This window comes from Camelus dromedarius, chromosome 5 (assembly GCF_036321535.1).
Source record: "Camelus dromedarius isolate mCamDro1 chromosome 5, mCamDro1.pat, whole genome shotgun sequence".
Taxonomy (NCBI): Eukaryota; Metazoa; Chordata; class Mammalia; order Artiodactyla; family Camelidae; genus Camelus; species Camelus dromedarius.
The window spans coordinates 30,187,337-30,200,481 of NC_087440.1; the positions used below are offsets into that span (position 1 = coordinate 30,187,337).

The 13,145-nt window shown below is 42.3% G+C and overlaps 1 pseudogene; it reads left to right on the forward strand.

The window, feature by feature from the left end:
- The first annotated feature begins 2,415 nt into the window (after positions 1-2,415).
- LOC105097674 (ribonuclease 7-like) lies at positions 2,416-2,911 on the forward strand (annotated as a pseudogene).
- The last annotated feature ends 10,234 nt before the right edge of the window (positions 2,912-13,145 follow it).

Sequence of the window (13,145 nt, forward strand, 5' to 3'; positions counted from 1 at the left end):
ATAATATTGTTTTACATAAAAAAATTATATATGAAGCATGAGGCCTTGGCACACAGTAAACACTTTTAATTTATTTTTTTATTTTTAATTGAAGTATAATCGATTTATAATGTGTTAATTTCTGGTGTACAGCATAGTGACTCATTTATACATATATATTCTTTTTCATATTCTTTATCATTATAGTTCATTACAAGGTATTGAATATAGTCCCCTGTGCTATACAGTAGGACCTTGCTGTTTATCTATTTTACATATAGTAATTAGTATCTACAGATCCCAAACTCCCAATTTATCCCTTGCCACCCCCTTAATAAATACTTTTTAAATGATAGTCCTGAACAAAGTACCTAACAGGGCACATAGTACATGTTCACTAAATGGTGGTTAGTGGTATCCCTTCCCTCCTCTTGCTGTGGTCCAGCCCTGTGCTGACCTGACCCTGAAGTGATGCGGTGTGCATTATCCCGGCTGCCTTTAGGAACGCAGTAAGTGATACACTCAAGGCAACTGGCCCTAGAGTGTTGAGGGCTATGTTTAATACCTCCATAACACACTGGGCATTTTAGCATTACATCACACCATACTGAATATATAAAAATATATATTCCTCATTCAACATCATTCTTGCAGAAATGTATCTGAAATGATTTTTTAAAGTTTTGCTTCTGAAACTATTTGACCACAAGTAATTTGGGATTGGCACTGCTCCTTCCGCAATCGTGGTATTGAGAATTCCTGTAAAAGGAGCGAAATCTAACCTAAAGTTGTTTGACAATGCAATAAACTTCTTATGGGTGCCAAATTCCAAAATAAAGGAAATCAACTTTATGTTACCGTGGTAGCAGGTAAGCAAATATTTTAAATTTGATTTTGCAGTTGGCTTTTCCTATATTGGAGCCAATATATTTTTTCCAAGTCTCAGATATTGTGGGCCCTTGAAAACCTCCCAGATCCTAGGCGCTGGGCCTCTGGTGCTTAATGGATAAAACGGCCCTGAGACCGTGGCAGTGGGGAAGACTTGTGAAGAATAACTAGGATCAAATATACAATCAAAGGAACACCTTCCCCAGGCCTTCCTGAGTGGGGCTGGCCAGCTGCAGTAGGTCAGCACCTACTTGAGGGGAAACTTGTTTGCAACTTAATTCGATTCAGAGCTTGCAAAATTTGTGGTCAGTCACCTTGGGCGGTATTAAATGTTAATATCAACCCTTGGCTCCCGCTGCCGTCCCCACCCTCTCACACAAAAGCCCAGGGGTTTGGGTCTGCAAACCTTTGGGAAAGGCTTCTTTGAGCACCTGCCAAAGAGAAATGACTTCCTGGATAAATATATATATGTATACAGACACATATATATGTATATATATAGGGCCCAAGTCCACTGCTTGCTGGATAATGGTCTCCTGGGTTCAAAAATCAATGTTTTATTAGCATTGTGGGGAGAAGTGTAGGAAAGGATCCCCACTATGAAAGGGGCGAGCTCTGTTGATGAACCAGGCTCCACCTTGGAGGCAGAGGGACAAACATCTTAGAAGTTTCCCATCTGGCAATGCAGATCATAGGAGCGAAGTGACTTTTGCCACTTTGAGGAGCCTTTTATCTCAAAGGCACTGAAGTCACACAGATCCCAGAGGCCGAGATGCTGAGTAGGGTTCAACACACCAGCACAGATCTGAGAGGCTGTGGCCAGGGCAAGATCCCCCACTTCAGTCATTTGCTTCCTCCCTTGATAATTGTGGCAATATCCACTTACTGCCAGTATTATAATACACTAAATATACATCTCTGCTTTTAATTCAAACAGTTCTTTGAAAATGAAACTGTGCAACAACATATTTCAAGGAATACTAGTGTCACTGAACAGAAGTAAAAATAAATATACTGAATGTCATCCAATTTTTAAAAATTTGAGCTCTGAGAAGGACTGTTTTTCCAGCTTCAGTGGGAAACTGGATCACAGAGCAGAGAGGAATTAGCCTGACTCCTCAACCTTAATATTGACTTTCAGGAATGCCTGAGCTAGCCTGGGAGAGCAAGGGATGGGCCTTTGGCCTATCTGTCTTCCAAGATTAGTTTCCCTTCGTGGTCTGACTTCTCAGAGTTTCAGACAAGAAACATGGGAGGGTGGAAAGAATAGGGGCTTGGGAAGCCAAGAAGCATTGATTAAAATCCTGTGTTTGATACTCTCTGTGTGATGATGGGCAATTTCCTTAACTTTTCTGAGTCTCAGTTTGCTCGTATATACATATATATAAAAGTAATCATACTCGCCTCATAAAACTCTTACGAGGGAAAAACAATTTAAGTATTTATTAGGGGCATAAAAATGTACATTATCTGCTGAGAACAATCAAATGCCAGTAGTGTTCTTAAATATCTGAAACTGCAGGAGCCCTGCAATAATTGATTTAGGGTATGAAATTCTTAGAAGGGCTGGCGGGCATCCCCCCATAGTGAACAACTCATCTACCTCCCACACCCCCTGTGCCATTGTGCCCCTCGGGAGAGATGGCACCGGCCAGAGCAGGATTCTGCCCCCTGCTTCTGCTCCTGCTGCTGGGGCTCTGGGTGGCCAAGGTCCTGGTCAGTGCCAAGCCCAGCCACGTGATGTCAGCTCAGTGGTTTGAAACTCAGCATGTGCAGCCCAGGTCTCAGGGACACAGCGCTCCGATCGGCAAAATCAACAAGCACCCCAGACGCTGCAAAGGCTTCAACACCTGCCTGCATGAATCCTTCTCCAGTGTGGCCGCCACCTGTCAGACCCCCATCACAGCCTGCAAGTGAAAACTGCCACCAGAGCCAGAAGCCTGTATCCCTGACCACATGGGAGCTCACCTCGGGGAGGCACCCAGACTGCAGGTACAAAGAGAAGCAACTGACCAGGATATACTGTACAGCACAGGGAATATAGTGAGTACTTTATAATAACTATAAATGGGGTATAACCTTGAAAAGTTGTGAATCACTGTGTTGTACACCTGACACGTAGTATCGTAAATCAACTATACCTCAATTTAAAAAAAAAAAGAAAAAATTATATGGTATTTTTCTTTCTCTTTCTGGCTTATTTCACTTAGAATGATGGTCTCCAGGTCCATCCATGTTACAGCAAATGGAATTATTTTATTCTTTTTCATGGCTGAGATCAGAAATTGACTCAACTTTGTAAATTGACTATACTTCAATAAAAAAGAAAAGAAAAAATTTTAAATTGAAAAAAAAAGAGAGAGAAGCAACTGGATGCATTCTTCATCGTGGGCTGTGACCCATCCCTACCCCAGCAACAGAAGGACAACCTGGGGTACCAGCTGGTCCCATATTCTTGGATAATGTTGTCTAAGGCCAGGTGGTCCCCTCAGCCCAACGCTGCAGCTGCGTTTCCTGCCTTGAGTTCTTTACTAATCCTTACCCTCTCTGCAAATACCACTTCTCTCCCACGCAGCCAACTTCACACACTCTTAATTCCTTAGGGGGCTTTGTGGATGTTCCAAATGATGAGGGAAGAGAGCCCTTCAATACTGCTTTCATTGCTTCCTGAGTGTGGGTACCGTATGGCCCTTCAGGCACTAAGGATCTTGGCACAGGTGGATCCAGGTTTTGTGGGGCTCATGGCATGTGTAATTTTGGAGGCCATCTTAAAGAAGAAGAATGCAAAACTACAAACACAAACTGAGGTCAGGGCCTTGGAAGGGCAGTGGTTGGACAGTTCAGAGGGATCCCTGGGGAGATTATCCAAAAAGGAGAACGGGGGAATCTGTGATAGTTTCCCTGTGTTAGGCAAAGGAATGTGTCTGATTTTGCTGCAATAAAAGACCCTGTTTTTCCTGATTGAGTGTGTGTAATTGTGAGTGTGTGTAACTGTCCGGGGGAAAGCGTGGAGGTTTGGAAACCCTTTCTTATCTCTGTGAACCATCCACATTACAGGCCCAACAGGCAGAAGGGAAGGCAGCCCCCGAGCAGGCTCTGGCTTGGAAGAGCGGCCTGGGCTCTGCCTTCTGTCACCCTGAGAACTGCCTGGTCGTTCCATGTCACATGAAAAGAAGGAAGGAGGGGAAGAGCAGGCTTAGCCCCGGGGATGCCAGTCAGACCTGAGGCTAGACCCCCTTGTTTGTGCTCGAGACCTGACCTCATGCCTCACTGGTACAACCCACAGCAGGAACCTCAGAATTCTGAAGTGAAATTTCAGAATCAGGACCTTCTAAGAATCTTGATCTGGTCCTAATTAGTCCTTCTCCAACTAACTGGTGAAGGAGTAGTTTTATGTGCAATCTGCCGTAGACCAGAACTTTCATAAAATGCAGTAAACTGAATTACTAGAAAACATGAAATGGAACATACAAACAATAGAAAGCACAAAGCCAGATTTTTTATTATTAGATTCAATTAACATAAAATCAGTGTATCATGGGAGGTGGAGGGGATAAATTCAGAGGTTTGGATTTGCAGACACTAAGTACTACATGTGAAAAAGATAAACAGCAAGGTCCTAGCACAGGAAATTAGACTCAACACCTTGCAATGTCCTGTAAAAATAAATATATTTATTTATTATATAACTGAGTCACTACTCTATACACCAGGAACTAACACAACATTGTAAACTGACTATATACTTCAATTTTAAAAAAAAAGAAGAAAAATCAGTTTTACTAAATTGGCATAAGAGCTTCTCAATGCGTCCCCTCAATTTCTATACTTACCCTGATAGATACAAAGAGAAAAATATACATGTATTATACACATGCACATATATAAAAACCAACATAAAACATTCATACCCACACACACATACATATACAGGGACACATACTGACACACATGCACATGTGTACATAACACACATACACAGGTACACAAACTCAACAGTAAAGCAATCACTCTCCTTCCCCCTTCCAACTCTGCCTCCCCCATACACCTTCCTTTCCATATTTATTTATTTAAAATAAATTTCTAATGGAGGTTCTGGAGATTGAATCCAGGACCTTGTGCATGCTAAATAATGAGCTCTACCACTGAGCTACACCGTTCCCCGCCCTTCCCATATTTAGAAAGAGATTTTCCTACACAGAATAAGGCTCAGAATAAGGAGAGGATGACTGGTGAAATGTGAAGTAGCAGGGAAAGCAGAGAATCCACAAATTCCAACTCCAGCCCCCTTTCCTTCTTTCTAGAAAGAGATCTAAGCAGAGATCCCTCTCACCTACCACACCCATACTATCCTACCCCAAATACAGCCTCCCCACATTAACCAGGCGGCCCGCCTACCACACTCTGCCCATCGCTATCACAAACTTGCCCACCCTGTGTTTCTGACCAAAGAAGACATACTGGAAATGAGAGGGAAACAACAATCTTCTACCCTTCTGGCTTTGCCCCAGGGTCGTGGGCAGGCTCCACTTCCTCCGTCTGCACCTTAAATGATAGTGTTTCTCAGGGTCCTATTCTTAGCTCACACTGCACTCTCCTGAGTGAACTGATACAGTTCCATGGCTTCAACTGCCACTTACCTGCTCCCAAAAGCATATCTCCAGCCCCAGGTCTTCCAAGTTCCCAGAGCACATATCCATCTGCCTGCTGTTACCAGTCCCGTCGGTGACCTGCAGACATCTTGACAAAAACACTCAGAACTCAGCTCAGACCTGCCTGGCTGCCAAACTTGCCTCTCCCCTGCCATCTCTCAGTCTTAGGGGAAACTTCAGAGCCAATCAGTCATTCAAGGTCCTAATCTAAGAGACACCTGTGTCTATGCATTCTTTTTGGTTTGCCTGCTTCTTCAGTAATTCCCCAGCTATCCTAGGTACTGGCTTAAGAAAGCACAGAAGTTCTCGGTTTTCTTTTTTCCAAATATTACTGGGTTCCTTACATGGGTCCAACACACGTTATGGTTTTGAAGGGGGCTGTGATTTGAAGCTAAGTAAATACACCGAAGTGGTTACACTCAAACATTTTACTGTCTAGACTAGGAAGCAAGAAAAAATAAAATCCTTAAAACACTATTGAACAATAACAGAAGAGTATAACGAATCGAATGGATTCCATAACATTTTTCTCCCACCTCCCCCAGGGTTTCATTCATCCTAACCTAAAATTTGTTCTCTGTTAAATGTTAATATTCCTGATACATATCTCTGATATAACATTAGGTCTGTAACTACAGTCAGGCAACACCAAGAGAAATTAAACCACTCAATATCTGTAAAAATTGGAGCTCCAGAAACCGGTAAGATTGTGGAAAGAATTCACAATAGAACGGAACCTTAAATAGACTGATAACATCCAAACAAATGGTGTAGCAAAATGGGTAGGAGTTTCCGACTTCCGTGTGTAGGTTGAAGAATTAGATGGGATGTAACTTGAATCTAGGGGCCATGGACTATAAAACTGACCCATTCAGTGAGTAATGACGCAGCATCCATAAAACAGGGCCCAGTGGGGCAGTTGGGAAGTCTTGGGACAAAATCTCTGCTGGTTATGCTCTTTAAGCTTCTGAGAACGTATTTCCAAAAAGTCACTTGGGAAGGGACTCCTCAGATATTTAGGACAGCCTGATTATCTCCTAATTGGGTAAGTTTGCTTTAGTATCCAGAAAATGTTAAATTAAGGATAAAAATAAGTGAATCAAATACATAGCATTAATATGTTTGTATAAGGAATTTGTGCATATTTGGTGTTTTAGGTATTTGCAGTGTTTAAGAGAATTTAATCTGTTACAGTAACAAATTGGCCTTGAAATCCTAATTTAAAACGCGCAATTAGTTTAGACGTGTGGTTTGAAATCAAATTTTTCTTTAAAATCAGTTTTGGAATGTTTAAGAAAATTTAGGAATTGGATTACCATATTCAGAAATTGTTAGATTACTAAGAGGTGTTTTTTAGATATTCAGGAATGTGTTGTTGGTGAGCTCAGATGACCGAATTTCTTTGTAAGGTATATGGAATGTGCTAAACTTATAAAGTATATTTTTAAATGTTTAAAGGAGACGTATAAACTCCATTTATAAATGGTACCAAATAGTCAACAAATACAATCATTTAAAGTGATTATTAAAATATACTTGTTTGTAAGTTAAGCATAAAAGCTTAAGGAAGAACTGAGCGTCTGATTTACATCTTTAACACAGAGAACATAAATTTTAAAAAGCCAAGGTAGCTCTCTGAATATTCTTTTCTGGGCACAAAAAGGACTTTTAAAAAGTTCACATTGGCACTGCCAGGCCAGTCCTTTTTCTGCACTGTTTTCATGGACAGAATGCACAGTAGCTTGGGTGACTGTATTTCCTGATGTTGCCATGTCTGCTGGTTTTACTGCACCCTCAGAAGGGAGAGTGGCCTCTCATGATGCAATAGCCAAGGCTCAGGCTCAAGGATCAGGCTGGCAGTGGTGGCACTGGAACCCAACCCAGAACTGTATCTCTCCTCGGCGCCCTCCTTCCTCTGCATTCTGGAGAAACTGAGAAAGGGGAGCCAGGCTTCCCTGAGGCCAGTGCTGCGGTGGTGGAGGAATTCGGCAAAAAAAAAAAAAAAACAAAAACCCAAAGAAGAAGTAAAACTCAGAGTCTATAATTATCTCCATCCTCAATAGGGACTTTTCCTCCTTAGCCAAACTTGGAGTTTTGAGATTATATATTTCCAAGTAAGGTGGCTCTTAAAAAACAAAAACAAAAACAACAGATTGTTAAGCAACTGGTTCCTTCAATAAATCAGGCTGCTTGCCTGGAAATATGTGTGTGTGTGTGTGTGTGTGTGTGCGCACGCGCACGCATGCACATGTGTGTGTGTAAACACACCTGTGTTCATGGCTGGGAGGTGAAGTTATGTTAGTGGAATTTGGAGTGCTATATTCCATCAATTACAGATTCTTTGGTGATCTAAACTCCTCATTTGCAGTACAAACACCTTTTGGCAGAATAAAAAACAAGATATTGTAACAATTACTTGGAATAAATTACTTAGGTACTGGGTTTGGCTTGGGAGCATTTGGAAAGCGTTTAGAAAGTTTTACAACAAAGGTCGTAAGAATAGGTGGAATGTGGGCAGAGACAGGGAAGTAGTCAATGAGGACAGAAAATAAGGTGTCAGGAAACCGGAGACAAATTTGTACCCACCTGCTCAGCAGTTGTGAATTGGGGGATTGGGGGTAGGGATGGAGGTATGACTTCATGCTGCTGTAATTCCCAGACTGCCTGCTCCTGGCGACCCTACTGGGAGGCTGCCAATGAGAGCTCCAGCTGCCACTAGACACACCTGGCACATTTAGATCTTAATAAATATTAGTTGGACAAAATTTGTTTTCAGAGCAAAGGAATTGGGCTAGGAAAATATACAGAGCACAACTCTGGAAAGCTTATAAAATCATTTATTTTAAAAACCTCTCATTATGCTTTAAAATTTCCAGAGAGAGGGAATTTACTACCTATGGAGTCAGCCTGTGCCATTTTCCAGCAGCTCTAAATAACAAAAATTCCCCTATATAGAACCTAATCTGTATCTCTGTCACCGCAGCAATTCACTGACACCCTATTGCTTTGAGCCATTCAGAATAAATCGAATTCCTCTTTGCACTCAACTTTTAAACCAACTTCAGAGCATTCATGACCCTGGCCCTCCAAAACTGCCTCGTCAGAAAATAACAAGAGCTATAGAATGGCTCCTACTGTTTGATCCAGTAATTCTGCTTGGTAAAATATGCTAAGTGGAAATAATTCTAAATGAGGAGTAAATTTGTGCCAAACTGTTTATACTTTTCTTTGTGTCACAAAAAAACCTTAGAAATTATGCCAATTCCCCCCAAATTGAGAGTGTCTAAACAAATGATAGGGCAACTACTTATAGTGCTTTAATTAAAGCATCAAAGTATCCCTTTAACTGAAGACAAATACACAAAAATTATATTGATGCATAGAAATGTGTGTGGGCGACGCTACATGAAGAGAAGAGAACATAAAACTGTATTTTCAAATGGATTACAACTATATAAAGGAGGATCTGGTTTTGTACATCAATAAAGTCCATAAGTGAATTTGGAGCCTTTCCAGAACTCCCTCTCCAGACTAAAGCTTCTTCCAGACTCCTCTAGCCCAGTGAAGCCACATCTGACCCAGAAGACATTCCACACTTTTTTTATTAAAGTATAATTGACATAAAACATTAGTTTCAGATGTACAACATGACAATTCAATATTTGTATATATTGTAAAATGATCACCATAATAAGTCTAGTTAACATCCATCACCATACATACCAACAGAATTTTTTTCTTATGATGAGAACTTTTAAGATCTACTCTGTTAGCAATTTTCAAATAAGCAGTACAGCATTAATTATAATCACCATGCTGTACATTACATCCTCATGACTTATTTATTTTGTACCTGGAAGTTCGTTCTTTTGATCCCCTTCACCCATTTCACCCACCCCTGCTCCCACTAGCAATGAGCAATCTGGTATCTCTATCTATGAAGGTTTTTTTTTCAGGTTCCACATGTAAGTAAAATCATACAGTATTCGTCTTTCTCTGTTTGACTTATTTTACTTAGCATAATGCCCTCAAGTTTCATCCACGCTATTGCAAATGACAAGATTTCATTCTTTTTCATAGCTGAATAATATTCCATCATATATACATACCACATTTTCTTTATCCATTCATCGTCAGTGGTAACTTGGGCTATTTCCATATCTTGGCTATTGTAAATAATGCTGCAGTGAACATGGAGGTGCAGATATATTTTTGAGTTAGTGCTTTTGGTTTCTTTGGACAAATGCCCAGAAGTAGAATTGCTGGATCATATGATATTTCTAAAAATAGAAAAAAAGTTCTATTTTTAACTTTTTGAGGAACAGCCATACTGTTTTCCATAGTGGATGCACCCCACGTTTGCTTTTAATTCTGTTCTATGTATTTTCCACTTGCAAATATTAACCAACAAAGAACTTGTGAGGGCTATGTCCAGGAAGAAAAATAAAAAGCTAAGCATTGGACTCCAAGCCTTGGCCTCGGCCTCTCTACTCTCCCTTGATTTTTACCTCTCACTTGTTCCTACCACCATTCCTGTCACATAGGGATTTCTGCTCCCCATATTCTGGGTCATACACTATCTAGGATACAACAGTGGCAAAAGAGACAAGGTCCTTGACTTCATGAAGCTTATTTTCAAATGATATATGGTGGCAGAGGTGGGCCTGTTATGAGAGACAGGAAATAAACAAATGAATATATAATCAAATAGAGATAAAGGCTGTGAAGAAAAGAAAACAAACAAACAAACAAAATAACATTATTGGGAAAGACAACAGGTGAGAGGTCACTTTAGGTCATGGAAGACACTGGAGAATGCAACACTTTAGTTAGGACCCAAAGGATGACAGCCAGCTCCTAGAATTGTGAAACGAAGGCTCTAGGTAGAAGGGAGAGTAAGAAGGCTCTGAATCAGGAATAAGCAAGGCCTGTGTGAAGAATTGTAAGAAGGCCACTGTGGCTGGAGGGTCACTAGTGGCTTCCCGCAACAGGGGAATGCTAAGAGATGAGGCTGGAGAGATGGGGAAAAGGAGTCATGGTGCAAATCGGAGGCCATTAGAAAGGGTTGACGTGATCTGATTGGATTTTTTAGAGGATCACTCTGGCAAGGGTGCAGTGAATGGCTTCCCAGGCAGCAGAAGCAAAGCGTGTAGACCAGTATGGAAACTAATGCACTAACATGGGCAAGCTGGTGCTGATGTGGGCTCTGGTGACACCTAGTTCAGAGCAGACAAGTTGTAAATATTTAAAGGAATATTACCAATAAAATAAAACCAAAACTAAGGGGAAATTAAACAAAAAATAGAATTAACTGGTTTGGCCCCCAATTTCTTTTGGAAAGCACAAGTAACAAGAACACGTTCTCTCAAGTCTGTCCCTTCCTGTCCCCAAAATTCCCCTTTGTGGTCCTTCACTAATTCCTCCTTTCCTTGAGGCATGGAGCTCAAGCAGAGCCCTGGTCACAGCTGCTCTCCTAGTGGACAAAGAGTGAGCAGCCTAAAGCCCCAGTCCTATGCAGAACTGGCCATTACATCTCTCGGTGCATATAGGCCAGGTAATAAACATTACAGACACAAATATTTCTTTCACCTTTTTTCATGTTTGCATAACATTACTTCCCCATAAGATCCATATTAGAAATTTCTTGGGGATTATTTTAACTATTACTTATTTTAGGACGAGCCTGGACTGTATAACCAGGCCCTGTAACTTAGTGGTGGAGAATGAAGGCTCTGGTGTCAGACTGCTTGGGTTCAAATCCTGACTTCTCCACTTCCTGAGTAGCTTACAGCAAGTTTTTACATTTCAATACACCATAATTTCACCTGTAAAATGGGAGTTTGATAAGCTCCAAAGAATCTGAAATTGGTGAGATAAAGTGAGAACTGTTTGTAAATGCAGGGGAGGGTTTTTAAGACTGGTCAACTCCCTGTCTCTAATTCCTCCATTATAATCTTTTCACTTCACATCTCCCCAAAACATATACATCAACACACACTTCCTTGTATAGACACACACTTTCTTGTACAGACACACACATGCACCACATGCATATACCCACTTTTAGGTAAGAGCCTGGATTCTTGGAGATAGTGGTATTTAAACACTATAAGCATATCTGTCACCTTACTTAATAAAATAAACCTTTCTAATTTAGCACAGATTTAAACTACAAGAAAGGAATAACTGGCTCCCAGACTTTGCATCCAAAATCCCTCACCCCATAGGCTCAAAAACTTTCAGTGACTTCCTTTTTCCCATGGGGTGAAAAACTGATCCACTCCTTTTTTTCCCAGGAGTTTACTAGCTCCTAATAGCCAGCTTAATTTACACTTCCTAATTGGGGGAAACATGTATTCTACAAACCGTTCCCCAAACAATGAGTATAAAGAATGCAAGACCTGGTAAAGGAAGGTTCAGACTCTCTGTCAACACTGGGAATGGGTAAGCTGGGTTTGAACCAAGTGAATAAAGTTCATAATATACCCCAAAGAAAGTTTCCTAAATTCTGGTAACCCACCACTGGGCAGCATTTTCAGAGTGGACACCAGGGGGTAGCAAAATCTCACTCTCCTAGTTCTCAGCACTAATTATAAGGAAGCTGGAGAGTCTGGATGACCCATTGATGGAAAAGAGTTCCAGCTCCTCGCCTGTAACTCTGCTGCGAAGACTATCCCTGAGGTTTGCTGCCCTGGATTTTTTTTTTTTTTTTTTTTTTTTGATGCCATGGAGCAGAGAGATGTCTTGCCTCCAAGAAGGATGAACATTTTCTTTTTCCTCTCTTCCAGACTGCAGGAGTGGAGAAAGGGCTGAGATCAGAGTTCTGAGGAGGTGAGAGAAGAGCTCATCACCTAGGTGACGCCTCCCCCCCCTCGGTCCCGCGCTGTTCTGAAGACTGCGAAGAGGCTCTGGCCTCCTGGCCTCGTCGCAGCTGCGTCCACTGGCAGGACGTTTTCCAAACGTCACCCCCCAGCTGCAGTGGCATACGCCTTCACGTCCCTCTCTGGGGTCTATTTGGCTTTCCGATCTTCTCAAATGCTCACCTTTTGGAAGCCTCCCCTTCCCATGCCTCCCACTCCCACTTTCCAGTGCCTGCTCAAAGTTGGAGGGGGGCGCGGCATCTCTTTGCTATGCCTAAGCCTCCCCTACCCCTCCTGGGGGACCCTCGACAGGGCTTCATTTCCCATCCAGAAGCGGTGGAGGATGGATGAGGCTAGAACTTTCTTAACTAGCCCACCCCTTTTGTCTACTGCTTCAGATAGCCATCCCCACCGCCACGAGCCCTAGCGGCCCTGGGAGACTCTATTGCCACCCCACAAGAAGGAAGAGTCTGGCTTCCAGTATCCGACCGTGGGGTTGAATGGGAGTCTGGTGCCTTCCCTCCGCTAGCTAGGGGAGAGATAGGGGATGCGGAGGGGAAGGGGCAGAGAGGAAAGAACTCAGAAAACGTCAGCCGAAGTGCCTGCCCCTACAGGAGGATCCTGATCCCGGGACCCTGCGCACATTCAGCCTCGACGTCCACCCCCTACCCAAGCCTTCACCGCTCCCTAATTCCCCCACGCCCCCGCCCTCCCCTGGCCGCACAGAGGAGCCCATTGTCGGAGCCCGAAGGCTCGGAGCCGGAGG